A 14,076-nucleotide genomic window follows, 5' to 3' on the forward strand; every position below is an offset into this window, starting at 1 on the left:
TTCCTCCTGCTTTCTCACTTTGCTTTGTCCCCTTCTTCTTGTCACCAGGGCTTCCTGATAGCACAGTTCAGAAATAAACTTATGCCCTGAAACGGGAACTGTTCCTTAACACGGGAGAACTTTAATCCTTTCAAAGTAGTTTCCCACAATCTGATGTGAAACAGTCTGTATTCAGAAGCTCACACATTCTTAGCTCTTCTGAAGAAGCCCAGCCCTGTGCACATAGTGAAAAGTGCCACCAGCAAGTCTTTTCATCCCACCCACCGTAGCTTAGTGAGCGCCTACTGTGTGCCTGGCACTGTGCGAAGCGGCTGCAGGGGACACAAGACAAGCAGGATGCATAGCGCAGGCCCCAGAGACAGGCTGGGACGGAGGAAGCGCTATTACAGGCCTGTGGGCTGCTTCTTTCCTTCACTCTCTTCAGAAGAGACTGGATTCCAGCAACGCTAGACACAGCCCAGCTCTCTGGGTCAGATGTTCATTGCCTGGCAGCCTCCACTATCGGGTCCCCGAGTGGAGGAGGGAGCAAAAAGCATCATAGAGACCAAAATTGATGATAGCAATCCCAGCACTAAAGCACCTGCCCTGGATACAGAGAAAACTAGCTCAGGCCCTCACTCCAAGCCTGTGAACTCTTACGTGGGACATCGTCCTCGCAGGCTCAGTGAGCAGGCTTCTTGAGGGTGGTGACGTAGCCGCAGCACAGTAGATTGGGGAGGGGACTGCTGTTTAAGATAGACACGGTGACAACAAGAACAACAAAGGCAGCTGATAAAACTGATTACAAGAAAAATGGCAGAGAACCAGGGAATAGTTCTGAGATGGGAAAGGATAGCCGATTGGAACTACTTCTAGAGCCTCCATTCTGTGTGTATCCCCTGAAGGCACCACTGACTTACCGCTCGTTGACTGGTTTCCACTGTGATGAGCGGAAATGACCCAGTGAAGACAGACTTGTACTCACTTCATTTTGCCTAAGAAGGCAGAGATGTGTCATATATATTAATTTCTACTGAACATGGCCCTAAGATTTAAAGTGTCCGGAGCCCTAACTTTGGTGTCTTTTAACCCCTGCCGGGCGATACACCACCCTAACGCTCAGTGGCTGAGCAACAGTTGTTTATTGTTGAAGTTCATGTGTCTGTGGATCAGCTAAGGGGCAGCTGATCTGGCCTGGGTTTGGCGGGCCTGGCTGGACTCGCTGCGGTCTGTGCACTGACTCAGCCCCAGGGTCCATCCACGGATGTGGCTCCGTTTTCATACAGTTTCTAGAATGTGGTGGCACAGACCCAAGGACAGTGATATTTATAGAATGAAAGGCCTTCTGCACACTTCAGTCTCTCACAGCACCCAGGATGGGGGTGGCCTCACTCCCGATTTTCAGATGGAGAAATGAAGGCTCAGAGAGGTTAAGTGACTTGCCCAAGATGGCACAGCTGGTGTGGGGAGAGCTGGAGACTGGAACCCTGCCCGCTGACTCTAAGTCCAGGGCTCTTACCAACGTAGACCAAATTTGCTATGGCCATGGATAAACAGTGATAGTAGCTTTTAAGATCCTGTACCCCAGCCTCCAAAAACCCAGCTTCAGGTCTTTATCCTCTGCACTCTCCTGCCTTCTCCTCAGGACATCAGTGCCTGAAGCTCTCAGCAAACGATTGAGACAAGGACTTCACACTAAAGGGTGCACGACTTGCCAGGGTACTGGTTTATCTTTCTTTGGAGGTACTTGTGTTGTAACAGGAGTTAAAGATCTAAGCTAAAGGAGGCTCTAGTGAGATGAGCTTCAACCTGCGCATTTTGGGGAATGAGGCTTCCTGGATCCAGGGGAACCCCATTTCACAGACGTTGTCTTCAGGGGTGAGAGCCAAACGACCCTATGCCCACAGACACACGTGGCTTCCCTTCTCCAACATGCGATTTCTCAGGCAGGCAGGAACTCTCCCGATGATGTTTGGGTCCAGGGCTCAGGACAGGATGGAGAGAAGACCCACCTCCAGTCCTGGAGAGTGAGATCTTGTGGAAGCTTATGAGTTCTGTCTGGGTGCCGCAGTCTTCTCCTGTGGGTGCTGGGACGTGACCGGGCAGGCGTTTTGTGGCCTATAGTACGTGGTGTCCGGCCCTGCACTCCCCTGACTGGAAGCCAGCCAGGCCACTGCTTGGGACCAATCATGTTCTTGGCAGTAGATTATGGGCCATTTATTTGTGTCTGATGCTGGTCGGCTATTGTTTAATGTTCTGTAATGTACTTCCCAGCCATCTCCTCTGATTTAGCTCCCCACATTTCCTCTGGATAATATAATCAGAGAGGCTTCTTAAATTAAAGGGCCCTCCAGGGGTCCCAGCTTGCCCACTTTGCCCCACCCCAAGCCTCTGAATGAAGCAGTGGACCCCTCTCCAGCTCACAGAGGGGTGGGTATGAGAGACAAGGAATTTCTTTCCAGAGATCCAGGCCAAGCACCGACACTGTCACTCACCACACCCAAGCCTTCCTTCCTCAGACCCACGACCATACAAAAACAACACAGATCCAGAAGGAACAGAAACCCCTCTGACTTGTGTGAGTCACCAAGTAGGCTGGGGACCCGTCTTCCTGAAACGCAGTTCACGTCATAACTACTGCTCGCATTGCTCTTATAATTGGTACCAAGTGCCCCCAAACCCCTTATCTTGCCAAGCTTTTTCATAGCTGCAGTGTATTTGCTCTTCACAGTTGTCCCTGCTGTGGGAGCCCTGGGTCTAAATCCTGCCTCTGGGTGATTGTGGGACGCTCACACCGTAACTGTGGTGTGAGTCCCGACTCCCTCATCTGTAAAATGGGTATAGTAGTCTCACAGGATTGCTATGAGCACTTATTCATTCAACAAACACTTAGTAAGTCCCAACTCTGGTACCTGGAACTGGGATGCAGCAGTGAGCAGACAAAAACATCCTGCCCACATGGAGTTCCTGTCATCACCCTGAGAAGACTAGTCTGCTGGGCTCAAGGGGTGAATGAAAGACCCTTACAGTAGAGCTGGAGCTCGCAAACCAGCTGCCCAAGGACCGAGTCCAGTCTTCATGTGGAGCTGTACTCAGCCATCATGTTGCAGTACTTAAAAAAAAAAAAGAGACAGAGAAAACTTTTTAAAATTGCCTTAGTTGCTAACATTTAAAACTCAAGTGATTTAACAAATTTTTACAATATATTTCTGATGTCTCTTAAAAACCAAAAAACCTCTTGGAAAAAAGGGCAACCTGGCAGTCCTGACCCACACCACAGCGACTGTTTGGCATGGTGCAGCTCCCGAGTCCCCACTTCACGCTCCCGTCTCACATCTGGGCTGCCTTCCTCGTTACCTCTGCCTATCTGGACCATCTGGGTCAGAAGCCCTGCTGGTTTGGACCCTGCCTCCTCCTTCTTTAGCAGTCTAGACATTTTTCCAGACTTCCCAAGCTCTGCAAAGCTCAGTTTGAAACTTAATGTTCTGGATAAGTGGTTCTCAAACTACAGCACTGGTTCTCAGCTCTGGAGAGACGAGAATCACCTGGGATGCTTTACAGGAGCCCATCGTCCAGGCTGAACAGACCAATTTCATCAGACTCTGCAGGGCATGGGATCGGGCACTGAGAGTGTTGAGAGCTCCCCAGGTGATTCTAACGCCGTGCCTTACCATTATAGCCCCCCCAGACTGTGGCTTTCTTACTTTACTGTGACTCGGGGTTTCTTCAAGTGTTTGAGGAAGTATGAGGGGCCTGCCAGGAAGGTTTGTTAAGACAGACTGCTGGGCCCGCCCCCAGAATTTCTGATGCAGTGGGTCTGGAGCGGCGCCCATGAGTTTGCACGTCTAATAAGATCTCAGGCACTGCTGATGCTGCAGGTGGACGGGCCACGCTTTGAGGACCACTGCTCACGGTCACCCCTGAGTTCCTGTATTAGTTTCCTACGGCCACTCAGTGGTCACACTGTCTTCTTCTTCCATGTCAGTCTTCCTCTGCCTCTCTCTTATAAGGACACTTGTGACTACATTTAGGGCCCACCCAGATAATCTCCCCCTCCTAAATATCTTAATTTAATCCCACCTGCAAAGTTCTTTTTGTTGTATAAGGTAGCCTTTACAGGTTCCAGGAATTAGGGTCTGGACCTCTTTGGGGGCCATTAATCAGTTATTCTCCTACAGTTGCCTTTTGCACTGGGTCAAGTGTCCCCCGAGTGCTTTCTTTAAGGACATCAGGATCAGAGGCACAGGCATGAATACTGTCGTCATCTGGATCCCTTTCCAGAGCAGACCCTGAGACAAGGATTTGGGCGCAAGTGGTGGGCTTGGGAGGTGATCCCAGTAGGGCACTGGGAAACCGAGACAGGGAAGGGGAGGCCATCAGTCCTGGGGGAGTTCACGAGCCGATTCCTGCTGTGGGCAGCTGGGGCTCAGATCTCCTGGGACCCCAGGGAGACAGGGGACTGGGATATTGATCCACCAGCTCCTGGGGACATGCTTCCCCAGGCAACTTCCACGACGGGGGAAGCCTTCTGGCATAGGTACAGGTGCTTGTGACCGGAGCTGGCAGCCCACGGGGCCTGGCGAGTGCAGAGGCCTATGGCAGGGAAGCAGCAACATCTCCCAGCAGCTGTGGTCCTGCTGGCCCTTTTGCAGTTGCTTGCCCACCCACCCCTTCTGGGCAGCAGCGGTTACAGCTCGGCACCCCCCTGCTGTGATACCAGAGCTGGGGTCCAGTAGCTAAGGGAGCCCCCACTAACACTAATAAAGTTACCTTGCATAGAGCACTGCTTATTTGCTAGACTCTACGTACCTGACTTCTAATCTTCACAATTTCACAAGACATTAGTACCCCAGTTTTACCAAAGAGGGAACTACCATTCAGAGAGATGCAGTCACTTGCCTGAGGTCACATAGTACCAGGGCCAAATAGCCAAATCAGGACTCTCTGCGCCCCAAATTATTGCAGAGGCAGAACAGCCTATTGATTAGAAGGGGGACCTCTGGGTTCAAGTCTTGTGTCTCCCTTAGCTTTGTGATGCTGGGCAGGCAAAGTGCCTTCTATGTGCCTCAGTTTCCCCACCTGTAAAATGGGGCTCAGAGTAGGGTTTCACTCACAAAGCAGTTGTGAAGATTAAGTGGGCTAATTATGAACACAAAGAACTGTAAAAAAGTGCCTGGTGTGTGATGTATAAACCTTTTCTCTCATTATGTTCAGGACCCCACGCTGTCTCTACACATGCCGGGAGGTCATGATTTCCCCTAAGGTGCATTGGTGTCAAAAGGCAAAAGTCCCAAATACAATACAGACAGTAACTTTTTGCTTAAAATATCCAGTGGGTTAAGGCAAAAAGAGGGGCTCAGCTTTTATCCGTTTTGCATTTGTGAACCAGTCCCTAAAGCAGGGACCCATTGACCAGGGAAGGAGGCTCTTCTCGTGATGACCAGCTTTCCCAGATGGCTTTAAAAATGCACCTGGCCCTATTCCATCGCCCAGCCCAGAGCCTTCGACTCCGTTCAAGCCTGCCCTTATGTCTCCATGGCAACCAACATAAGCACAAGCAGGAGGCAGGTGCTGGGAGCTGCGACAGCTGCAGAGGAGGCCTGGTGGCTGCTGAGGGCTTGCACCGTGAACCAGCTGAGGTCTGAAAAAAGAGAGGAAAGAAAAGAAGGAACTGTGAATGGGAACTGGACAGGCTCCTCCCCTCCTGGGTCTCCCTGCTCCTTTCCTCACGCATCCTGCCACCGCTCACCTGGTCTTCTTGGTATCTTTCTGAGAAGCCTGGAGAGAGCACTGGAGCTTTCCTGCTGCAGCTGGTAGATTTCTCTTGGGACACATGCTCCAGGAAGGACCTTCTGAGACCTGGCATGGGGGTCTTGGGGACCCAGGCGGATGGGGGATGGGGTGATGGTGGCCATCCCACCTGTAGAGGCCTACCTGCCGGACTGGGGCTTTCTTACTTTACTGTGACTCGGGGTTTCTTCAAGTGTTTGAGGAGGTATGAGGGACCTGTATGAGGGGCCTCTATGAGGGGCCTGCCAGGTGCGTCGTTACTGTCGAGAGTTCAAACCAGGCTGCCCTTTTTGCCCAAACTGAACTGGCTCGGTTTCTGAGATCATCTGCATTGGGGTGGACCTCACAGGGTGGCCCCCAAAAGGCCTCCAGATCCTCTGTGGTCATCCAGAAACCAGATTCTCCACTGCTGAGGTTAGTGTTCAGGATTTAGGGGCGTTCCAAATGAGGACAACCCTTTCCCTCCTGTCCGCCTTCCTGACTGTGTTGGGCAGGTCGTGGCGGAGAAAGTCAACGGTGGGCACGAGTGTCCTGAGCGAAGGCCTTGGGTCTGGGTGGCGCTCTTCCACGCTCCGTGGCTGCCCACGAAGTGAACACCGGGAGGCCGAAAGGCGGTCTGGACGATTCAGGCCCTGGCAGTGCTTTCCCCAAAGTGTCTGAGTAAATGATTTCTTTTCTTTTTTTTCCTTCAATATCTGAGTTGACTGTCCAGCCCGCGCTTCCTCTGCTGCGCAGTCAGGAAAGTGAGAGGGCGCCTGCCTGACCGGCATGGGGCCTGCTGCTCAAGTCTAGGTCCAACTAGAAGGCGGAGGCGTGAGGACGGTTAGCCAGCGGGCTTGGCCACCTGCCTGTTTACTGATGTTCCCTGAGAGGAAACAGTGGCGGTGCTAAGGCACTGAGGTGGAACTCGGGAAACCTGGGCTCTCTCTCTGACCTGCCACTGACTCTAGGACGTGTGTACTGTTGGACCAGCCATTTGCTGTCTGTGAGACTCATTTTTCTCATCTGTAAAATGAAGGGATGGACCAGATTCCAAAAATCCTTTTAGCTGTAGACTTTCCTTGACTTTGTGGCTCGCAAGTCACTTGCTAATTTACAGAATTAGCTCCTCCACAAAGAAGGGGTCTCAGCACATGTTTCTCTTCCGAGCCTTGGCACCTGAGAACTCACGACATAGCAGGAAAAGGCGTGGGGTTCAGGTTCAGACAGCTGTGGGCTTGAGTGACATCTTTGTGACCCACTAGCTGAGTGATCTTGGCCAAGTGGTCTTGGTTTGATTTCTTAACACCTCTGTTTCCACCTCTGTAGAATGGGGTTAGTAAGAGTACCTGCCTCATCAGATGGCAGTGTAGTAGGTACAGAGCTTTGCACTGTGCCTGGAACATAGTTAAGCTCTCGGTCAGTGGTTGCAACCATTATGCCAAATGGCAGTGAGAGTGTTGGAATCCAGGCTGCTTGCCTTCTCCCAGGATGATTCGTTTTTACTATAATTCCACCTGCTGTTATTCAGTGGCTGGAGAGGTTTGCTCCTTGTGCTGAAGATTTGCAGAATTCAGAGTCTCCATCGAAAGCCTGCACTGAGCGGAAACCATCACAGTGTGTGGGCTTCGGAACCGGAGGTCTGGGCTCAGAAGCCCAGCTCCATAGGACCTTAACTGTCAGAGCCTCAGTTTTCCTCATCTGGAAAAGGGGGGCACAATAGAGAGTAATTCGAGGGATTGTGCTGAGAATCAAAGGAGGAAGCATGGGAGGGCACGATCTGGAAAGCACGGGCTCACACCTGAGGATGACGCCTTAGCTACTGAGTCCTGAGCTGATGGGCAAAGTCCACCCACAGACGCCTCCCTGAGCTGTGAGGGAGAAAGCTCTCACCTCCCCAGACAGGGTGAGCACACTAGGAGCCCCCGGGGCGCTGCAGCCTGAGGGCATTCCCCCCACTGGAAGTTGTGCAACCCTGTGTGGATCCAGCTGGTAGACAAGTCACTTCCCATATCCAATTCATCCGAGTCAGGAGAACGGGGCCCTCTGTCCACGTGGCATCTGCCTTGTATGGAATAACAGTCTTGCGCCCTTCCAAATGGACAGCAATGTCAAATCACCAGGCCTGCCAGTGTGGGTCCTCCTGGGAAATCAGAGGTAGATTATTAAACATGAAAATTTCAAACAGAATGCCAGCAAATGGTGGCTGACTTGACAAAGATGCTCAGTTTTCTGGCCACATACCCATCTGCTGCCACTTTGCATTTTGTTTGATTTTTTTTTTCCTACATGAGGCAATAAAATCCATTTGAATGGATTCAGACCATTCTCATCCTCATCATCATCATTAGCATGTTTCAATCTGTCTGTCTCTAAATTAATTATGACTATTACTTGATAAATGTAGCTTTTGATACACATCCCATCAATCAAATGACCAATTTTTATTGCACCTCCTACTATATACTTAACTATTATATTGAACAAGAAGATTCAGAAGACAAACTAACACAAGGAGCCCACAGTCTGTTTGTGACATTAAAATAACACAAATGGATGGGACTTCCCTGGTGGTCCAGTGGTTAAGACTTTGGCACTCTCAATGCAGGGGGCACAGTTTCGATCCCTGATCTGGGAACTAAGATCCCACATGCCTCATGGTGTAGCCAAACACACACACACACACACACACACACACAAATGAAATAATAAATGAGAAGTGAAGTGGGTCACGGTAGCAGTATCTGGGGTGCACAGGTGGTTGGCATTTGAATGAACAGAGCAGTGAAGATAAGTTGATCTGGGTTCAAGTCACACTCTCACCGTGCATGTTACTCACGTTACCGAGTGTTGTGACACTTGAGGTTGCATAGTTTAGAGAATGTTTTTGTTTCTTGCTTTAGGTCACAGATAAAACATCTCCTGGAAAACAAGCAAACAAACAAACTTACATCTTATACCAGAATAAAGCACAAATCAATTAAGATTTAGACATAAGATATGAAAGCATAAAATTATTAGAAGAAACCTTGATGGATTTGGGGGGGTAATTTTAGTGGTGGGGGGACACAGAAGCCATAAAAAAAGGCTTCTACAATCGATTCTACCAGATAAAAAGAAAAAATTTGTGTATGGGAAAAACAATTAAAAACACAATGTCAAAAGATCAAAACAAACTGGGGAAAATATCTGCAAGTCATCATAAAATGATGCTTTTTAAAATATATTTTAAAAAATTTATAATGGAAGACCAACAACCTAATGGAAAAATGGAATAAATACATAGGGCTCTAAAACGTGTGAAAATATCCCAGCCTCATTCACCGTAAGAGAAATGCACATTAAAACCACACTGAAGTGCCATTTTTCATCCATCAGATGGGTGAAATTCAAAAGGTCTGACATCACGTGTGCTGGTGAGGGTATGTGGAAATAGATACCCTCATCCTCTGCTTGTGGGACGGAATGTGAATTGATGGAGACTGTGGAGATGAATTAGGCATCATGTGTAAAAACTACAAATGCACACACTATTAGACCCAGCAATTCTATTCTAGAAATTCATCCAATGGACATGCTTAACAACATATACAAAGATGCATGCAAAATGTTATTCTATTGTATCATTGTTTTGTTGGGTTTTTTTTGGAAGCGTAGTTGATTTACAAGGTTGTACCAGTCTCTGCTGTACAGCAAAGTGACTCAGTTATATACATTCAGACATTCTTTTTTCATATTCTTTTCCATTATGGCTTATCCCAGGATACTGAATATAGTTCCCTGTGCTGTACAGTAGGACCTTGTTGTTTATCCATTCTGTATATAATAGTTTGCACCTGCTAATCCCAAACTCCCAGTCCGTCCTTCCCTTCTCCCTCCCCCTTGGCAACCACAAGTCTGTTCTCTATGTCTGTGAGTCTGTTTCTGTTTCAAAGATAAGTTCATTTGTGTTATATTAAATTAAATTAAATTAATTAATTAATTTAAAATAAATGTATGCATGTATTTATTTATTTATTTATGGCTCCATTGGGTCTTCGTTGCTGCACGTGGGCTTTCTCTAGTTGTGGCGAGCGGGGGCTACTCTTCATTGTGGTGTGCGGGCTTCTCATTGCAGTGGCTTCTCTTGTTGCAGAGCAACGACTCTAGGCGTGTGGGCTTCAGCAGTTGTGGCTCGCAGGCTCAGTAGTTGTGGCACAAGGGCTTAGTTTCTCCACAGCATGTGGGATCGTCCCAGACCAGGGCTCAAACCTGTGTCCTCTGCATTGGCAGGTGGATTCTTAACCACTGCACCACCAGGGAAATCCCCATTTGTGTTATATTTTAGATTCCATATGTAAGTGATATCATATGGTATTTTTCTTTCTCTTTCTGACTTACTTCACTTAGTATGATAATCTCTAGTTGCATCCATGTTGCTGCAAATAGCATTATTTCATTCTTTTTTATGGCTGAGTAGTATCCCATTGTATATATGTACCACATCTTCTTTACCCATTCATCTGTTGATGGACGTTTAGGTAGTTTCCATGTCTTGGCTATTGTGAATAGTGCTGCTATGAACAGAGGGGTGCATGTATCTTTTTGAATTATAGTTTTGTCTGGGTATATTCCCAGGAGTGGGATTGCTGGATCATATGGTAATTCTATTTTTAATTTTCTGAGGCACCTCCATACTGTTCTCCATAGTAGCTGTACCAACTTACATTCCCACCAATAGTGTAGTAGGGTTCCCTTTTCTCCATACCCTCTCCAGCATTTGCTATTTGTAGACTTCTAAATGATGGCTATTCTGACTGGTGTGGGGTGGTACCTCACTGTAGTTTTGATTTGCATTTCTCTAATGATTAGTGATGTTGAGCAGCTTTTCATGTGCCTCTTGGCCATTTGTATGTCTTCTTTGGAGAAATGTGTATTAAGGCCTTCTGCCCATTTTTCGATTGGGTTGTTTGTTTTTCTTGTTGTTGTTGTTGAGTTGTATCAGCTGTTTGTGTATTTTGGAGATTAAGCACTTGTCTGTAGCATCATTTGCAAATATTTTCTCCCATTCCATAGGTTGTCTTTTCTTTTTTTTTTTTTTTTATGGTTTCCTTTGCTGTGCAAAAGCTTGTAAGTTTGATTAAGTCCCATTTGTTTATTTTTGTTTTTATTTCTATTGCCTTGGGAGACTGACCTAAGAAAACATTGGTACAATTTATGTCAGAGAATGTTTTGCCTATGTCCTCTTCTAGGAGTTTTATGCTGTCGTGTATTATGTTTAAGTCTTTAAGCCATTTTGAGTTTATTTTTGTAGGGTGTGAGGGTGTGTTCTAACTTCATTGATTTACATGCAGCTGTCCAACTTTCCCAGCACCACTTGTTTAAGAGACTGTCTTTTTCCCGTTTTATATTCTTGCCTACTTTGTCGAAGATTGACTGTAGGTGTGTGGGTTTATCTCTGGGTTCTCTATTCTGTTATGTTTATCGTTATGCCTGTTTTTGTACCAACTCCACACTGTTTTGATTACTGTAGCTTTGTAGTATTGTCTGAAGTCTGGGAGAGTTATGCCTCCCGCTTTTTTCTTTTTCCTCAGGATTGCTCTAGCAATTCTGGGTCTGTTATAATTCCATATAAATTTTTGGTGTATCATTGTTTATATCAGCAAATGTTTGCAAATCACCCAAATGCACATTAGTACAGGGCAGGGTGAACAAATTACGGTTCTTCCAAATGAAGGAATATTACATAGCCATAGGAAGGAATGTGTATGCATTTTATGCAGTAATACAGAATACTCTTAGAAATACTGTGAAGTATCACAGGTATAGTGTTATATTACAGGTAACCATTTGAGCAAGAGAGGGAAATATTATACCTACTTATTTGCTTCTGTATGCAGAAAATATTCATAGAAGAATACACAGGAGACTAATTGATAATAAATAATTGGAACTGGGACAGGGTAGGAGAGTTTTCAAGTATACGCATTTATACTTTTTGAATTTTGAATCACATGAATGTATTACCTTTTCTAAACAATTAGACAAAATCCCACATATACATACAAAACAGAGCCTCTCATCTGGAGCACAGGATGGGATTTTTCTGTCTTTAAAAGTCCGTTAGACCCAAATTAGCAAAGGTACTTGAGATCTCAGAGACTTTCCAGAATGGTAGAATCACATAATTACAGCAGTATTTATAAGGTTCCTTTTGCCAACTTGTTCAGTCAGTAAGCTCTATTGCTCAGTTGAGTTCAAGGGGGTCAACCCAAGGTCCCCCACTTTCTGGAATCCAGGGATTTCAGTGACTCATGAGACCAATGGGTAGAAGTGTTCACTGTGCCAGTGGGCAGCCACAGGCACCCAGGGACCCTGCTTCCCTCTTCCCCACCTGCTGTGGACCCTCGGATAACAATTACTGGAGGTGATGGGGCAGGGATGGAGGCTCTAGGGAAAGGGCTAAGTGAGCCACATGGTTTCGAATCACAAGTGTCCGTAGAGCTAAAATGTCACCATGGATAAATGAAAGTGTGGGAACATAGCTGGTGGAAATACAGGGTCTTTCTACTCAGCCCCGGTTGTCAGCACATGTTTGAAACAGCCCACCCTTTGGGCTTAATGCAGCTGGAGGGTTTCATCTCTGACCTGTGGCCAGATCTCCCGAATAACTCTAGAAACTTGGCCTCCCCCCATCAAGCCAAAGCAGAAGAGTTAATAGGACTCGCTGATTTATCCTGGCCGCCATAATCAAATTCAGAGCCAAGGCACAGCCAGCCCTGAGGAGGTTTCTTGATGTTCCCTCAGCTCCTAATAACATTGCCTCCTTCTTCCTCTCCATTTACCACATGCCATTTGGTCAAATTAGAACTTGAACTCAGAAAAGCAGATGCCTTCCTTTAGATAACATCCAAAAAATTCTCTTGTGGGAGGAAGGAAAGATGGGTTTGTCTCCTTAGATCTACGCACAAAGCAGCCACTTCTGGTACATGACTTACTACAAATTAATGGCCAGTGTGAGGTGATTCTCCTTCATCCTTGTGGCCTGGGCAGCCTTATCGGGGGGGTGGGGTACAGAAGGGGATGTCCACCTCATGTCTTTCCTGAGGATTTGGTTACTTGCTCAAGGTCTCCTGATTAATGGCTACAGGCTCCTCCAGGCGACACTGGTGTCCTGGTTCTGTGTGCAGTTACAGAGCGCCCAGATATTTGCTAGCAAGGGTGTTGGATGGCCCACCCCCAATCCTAACCCTGTGGAGGTAACTTCTGGTTCTCTGTTGCCTACGTAAATTTTTTAAAGTTTATTCTTTTTTATTAAGGAAAATCCCAAACATTCAAAAACAAAAAGTGGAAAGAATTGTCCAGGGAACACCAGTATGCCTACTGTTATGGGCTGCCTTGCAACTCCCACCTCCCCTAAAATGCATATATTAGAGTCCCAACCCCCATTACCTCAGCATGTGACTGTATTTGGAGATAGGCCTTTAGAGAGGTGACTAAGGTTAAGTGAGGCCGTAGCAGTGGCTCTGGTCCAATCTGACTGGTGTCCTTATAAGAAGAGGAGATCTGGACACACAAAGAGACACCGGGGATGCTTAAAAAGAGCAAAGGCCATGTGAGGACACAGGGAGAAGGTAGCCTTCTGCAAGCCAAGGAGAGAAGCCTTGGAAGAAACCAAACCTTCTGATACCTTTGTCTTGGATGTCTAGCTTCCCAAACTGTGAAAAATGTATTTCTGTTATTTCAGCTGCCCAGGTACTTTGCTATGGCAGCCCTAGCAAACAAATACGCCCAGCACATAGATTCTGCCGTCGTTATCATTTTGCTATATTTACTCTATCCTCTGTTTATCCACCTTATTTTATCCGATGAATTTCAAAATGAGTTGCAGATCCCTTGCCCACCTTGAAGAGTAAACTCTTCAACAGAGAAAGTAAATGCACACATGACCGAACCCTCTCTGAGGCCAGGATAGTCAGGGAGGTCGGATTGCGTTTGCCAACCAGGAAACTAGGACCCGAAGATGAGTGATCATGAGGTTTGGTTAGAAAGACATGGGACTGGGTGTTGGAAACGCCTCCAAGCCCAGCTGGCTGGGACACACCTGCGTTTGTCTGAGGTTCCCTGCTCATTCTTGCCGGCTGGTTAGGGTGTGGGGCAAGGTCACCACTTGGTGCTGGTCACCTCCAGAACTCTCCAGCGTCAGACATCTGGATTCAGCTGATGTCTTCAATTCAAGACATCTGGCCAACTTCCTACCAGCTGTGTGAGACCTCGGGCACATCCTTAGATCTTGACCATCGTCTGGAGACGAGGCTGATGGTTGATATCACCGCGTGCAGTGGCTGT

The 14,076-nt window shown here is 47.2% G+C and overlaps 1 protein-coding gene across 1 annotated transcript in view; it reads left to right on the forward strand.

Annotated features, from left to right (window-relative positions):
* The window catches only part of COLQ (collagen like tail subunit of asymmetric acetylcholinesterase), a 64,499-nt gene that overhangs the window by 2,475 nt on the left and 47,948 nt on the right, over nt 1-14,076 (forward strand). The gene's annotated exons all lie outside the window — the stretch shown is intronic.

This window comes from Phocoena sinus, chromosome 4 (genome assembly GCF_008692025.1).
Source record: "Phocoena sinus isolate mPhoSin1 chromosome 4, mPhoSin1.pri, whole genome shotgun sequence".
Taxonomy (NCBI): Eukaryota; Metazoa; Chordata; class Mammalia; order Artiodactyla; family Phocoenidae; genus Phocoena; species Phocoena sinus.